The 4,325-nt window shown below is 43.9% G+C and overlaps 1 pseudogene; it reads left to right on the top strand.

Moving 5' to 3' along the window:
* The first annotated feature begins 747 nt into the window (after window positions 1-747).
* Window positions 748-2,908, top strand: LOC138089727 (heat shock protein HSP 90-beta pseudogene; annotated as a pseudogene).
* Window positions 2,909-4,325: the final 1,417 nt, after the last annotated feature.

The raw sequence follows: 4,325 nt of genomic DNA on the forward strand, positions 1-4,325 counted from the left end.
ACATAGATCAATGGAACAGAATAGAGAGCCCAGAAGCAATCCATAGAAATGTAAACCAATCAGTAAACTGACCCTTGACAGAAAACAAAGATGATACAATGGAGAAAAATTAGTCTTTTCAACAATTGCTACTGGAACAACTGGATATCCACATGCAAAAAAAAGAAAAAGAAAAAGAAACAGTTTTTACTTCCATCACAAGAATGAACTCAAAATTACTCATAAACCTAACTATAGAACAAAAAAACTACAAAACTCCAAGGAGATAACACACGAAAATCCAGATGACTCCGGGTATGGTGATGCCTTTTTATTAGATACAACACCAAAGATAGGACTCATGCAAGAAATAATTGATAAGCTGAACTTCATTCAAATTAAAAACCTCTGCTCTGTGAAAACTCTCAAGAGAATAAGTAGACACTATAGACTGTGAGAAAACATTTATAAAAGACATGCCTGTTAAAGAACTTATCCAAGATATACCAAGAACTCTTAAAGCTCAACCATAAGTAAAGAAACTATTCCAATTAAAAATGGGCAAAAGATCTTATCAAGGAATATATACAGACAGCAAATAAGCATATGAAAAGATGCTCCACATCCTCTGTCACTTGGGAAATGCAAATTAAAACAACAGTGAGGCTCTCTAAGAGTCACCCCTGCGCAGCTTTCTTGAGGCAAATGAGCCTGAGGCAGCCATTGCCTGCTCTGTGTTCTCCAGTACCTGGATTCTTACCCTTGCAGATGCCTGAGGAAGTGCACCATGGAGAAAGAGGTGGAGCCATTTGCCTTCGAGGCAGAAATTGCCCAACTCATGTCTATTATTATTAATACCTTCTATTCCAACAAGGAAATTTTTCTTCCAGAGTTGATCAGTAATGCTTCTGATGCCTTGGACAAGATTTTCTGAGAGCCTGACAGATCCTTCCAAATTGGACATTGGTAAAGAGCTGAAAATTGACATCATTCTGAACCCCCAGGAATGTACTCTAACTCTGGTAGACATGGGCATTGGCATGACCAAAGCTGATCTCGTAAATAATTTGGGAACCATTGCCAAGTCTGGCATTAAAGCATTTATGGAGGCTTTTCAGGCTGGTGCAGACATCTCTATGATTGGGTGATTTGGTGTGGGCTTCTACTCTGCCTACCTAGTGGCAGAGAAAGTGGTTGTGATCACAAAGCATAACAATGAGGAACAGTATGCCTGGGAGTCTTCTGCTGGCAGTTCCTTCACTGTCTGTGCTGACCATGGTGAGCCTATTGGCCGGAGTACCAAAGTGATTCTCCACCTGAAGGAAGACCATACAGAGTACTTGGAAGACAGGCGGGTCAAAGAAGTGGTGAAGAAGCACTCACAGTTCATAGGCTATCCCATCAAACTCTATCTGCAGAAAACATAAGAAGGAAATCAGTGATGATGAGGCTGAAGAAGAGAAAGGTGAGAAAGAATAGGAAGATAAATATGATGAAGAGAAGCCTATGATTGAAGATGTGGGTTCAGATGAGAAGGATGATAGTGGCAAAGATAAGGAGAAGGAAGACAAAGAAGAAAAAGGAGAAGTACATTGCTCAGGAAGAATGGAACAAGACCAAGCCCATTTGAACCAGAAACCCTGATGACATCATCCAGGAGGAATATGGTGAGTTCTACAAGAGTTTTACCAATTACTGGGAAGATCACTTGGCAGTAAAGCACTTCTCTGTAGAAGGTCAATTGGAATTCAGAGCACTGCTGTTCATCCCCTGTTGGACTCCTTTTGACCTCTTCGAGAACAAAAAGAAAAAGACCACCAAACTGTATATCTGCCACGTGTCCATCATGGACAGCTGTGATGAGTTGATTCCAGAATATCTCAGCTTCATCCATGGGGTGGTTGACTCTGAAGACCTTCACCTGAACATCTCCCGAGAAATGCTCCAGCAGAGCAAAGTTCTGAAGGTTATTCATAAGAACATTGTTAAGAAGTTCCTTGAACTCTTTTCTGAGCTGGCAGAAGACAAGGAGAAATATAAGGAATTCTATGAGGCATTCTCTAAAAACCTGAAGCTTGGAATCCATGAGGACTCTACTAACTGGCGATGCCTTTCCGAGCTGCTGCGCTATCACACCTCCCAGTCTGGAGATGAGATGACTTCTCTCTCAGAATATATGTCTCGCATGAAGGAGACCCAGAAGTCCATCTGTGACATCACTGGTGAGAGCAAAGAGCAGGTTGCTAACTCTTCCTTTGTGGAGTGTGTGTGGAAGCAGGGCTTTGAGGTAGTGTACGTGATGGAGCCCACTGATGAGCACTGTGTGCAGCAGCTCAAGGAGTTTGATGGGAAGAGTCTGGTCTCCATGACCAAGGAGGGCCTGGAGCTGCCTGAGTACAAGGAGGAGAAGAAGATGGAGGAGAGCAAGGCCAAGTTTGAGAACCTCTGCAAACTCATGAAAGAGATCTTGGATAAGAAGGTGGAGAAGGTGACAATCTCCAATAGGCTCATGTCTTCACCCTGCTGCTCTGTGATGAGCACCACAGCTGGACAGCCAACATGCAGTGCATCATGAAAGCTCAGGCACTCCGGGGCAACTCGACCATGGACTAAATGATGGCCAAAAAGCACCTGGAGATCAGTTCTGACCACCCCCTCGTGGAGACCCTGCAGCAGAAGGCAAGAGGCAGGCATAAACGGCAAGGCCGTCAGGGACCTGGTGGTGCTGCTATTTGAAACTGCACTGCTCTCCTCTGGCTTCTTGCTTGAGGATCCCCAGACCCACTCCAGATGCATCTCCCACATGATAAAGCTTGGCCTGGGCGTTGATGAAGACAAGGTGATGGCAGAGGAGCCCAGTGCTGCTGTTCCTGATGAGATTCCCCGCCTTGAGGGTGACAAGGATGCCTCTTGCATGAAAGTAGATTAGGAGTTTCTACCTGCAGCCTGCTCCCTCTGTATAGCATCCCCATGGTGCACCCAGTGGCAGCCCTAGTGGCCCTGGCTCATGTGGTTCCCTCTGCTGATGTCTGGTGGTTTTATTTCTGTCCTTCTGTCTAAGGCAGGATACAAGGGACTCAAGCAAGCCCTATCCCTATCCATGTTTGACATGGGGTTTGAATATTGTGTGTTGTGTTTTTGTTTTTTGTTCTAAAATTAAAGTATTGGGGAAAAAAACCCAAAACAAAACAGTGAGATACCACTACATGCCTCTTCAGTTCAGTTCAGTCGCTCAGTCGGGTCCGACTCTTTGCGACCCCATGAATTGCAGCACGCCAAGCCTCCCTGTCCATCACCATCTCCCGGTGTTCACTCAGACTCACACCCATTGAGTCGGTGATGCCATCCAGCCATCTCATCCTCTGTCATCCCCTTCTCCTCCTGCCCCCAATCCCTCCCAGCATCAGAGTCTTTTCCAATGAGTCAACTCTTCACATGAGGTGGCCAAAGTACTGGAGATTCAGCCTTAGCATCATTCCTTCCAAAGAACACCCAGGACTGATCTCCTTTAGAAGGGACTGGTTGGATCTCCTTGCAGTCCAAGGGACTCTCAAGAGTCTTCTCCAACACCACAGTTCAAAAGCATCAATTCTTCGGCGCTCAGCTTTCTTCACAGTCCAATTCTCACATCCACACATGACCACTGGAAAAACCATAGCCTTGACTAGATGGACCTTTGTTGGCAAAGTAATGTCTCTGCTTTTCAATATGCTATCTAGGTTGGTCATAACTTTTCTTCCAAGGAGTAAGCATCTTTTAATTTCATGGCTGCAGTCACCATCTGCAGTGATTTTGGAGCCCCCCCAAAATAAAGTCTGACACTGTTTCCACTGTTTCCCCATCTATTTGCCATGAAGTGATGGGACCAGATGCCATGATCTTCGTTTTCTGGAAATGGCCAAAATCTAGAATGCTGCAAGAGCAAATGCTGGCAAGGATGAGTAGCAAGAGGAACTCTCATTCGTTGCTGGTGGGAATGCAAAATGGTATAGTCACTTTGGAAGAAAGTATGGTAGTTTCTTACAAAAAATAAACATACTCTTACTATATAATCTCTCAATCTCTTTACTTGATAATTTACCCCAGTGAGTTGAAAATTTACGTCCACCCAAAAACCTGTACATGGATGTTTATAATAGCTTTGTTCAGAATTGCCAAAACTTGGAAGAATCAAGATGTCCTTCAGTGGGTGAGTAGATAAACTGTGATACATTCAGACAATGGAACATTATTCTGTACTAAAAAGAAATAAGCTATGAAACCATGAAAAGATGTGGAACTATGAAACCAGCTTAATTCCATAACCAATGAAACGTTATTTAGTGCTAAAAAGAAATGAGTTATAA

This window comes from Capricornis sumatraensis, chromosome 13 (genome assembly GCF_032405125.1).
Source record: "Capricornis sumatraensis isolate serow.1 chromosome 13, serow.2, whole genome shotgun sequence".
NCBI lineage: Eukaryota > Metazoa > Chordata > Mammalia > Artiodactyla > Bovidae > Capricornis > Capricornis sumatraensis.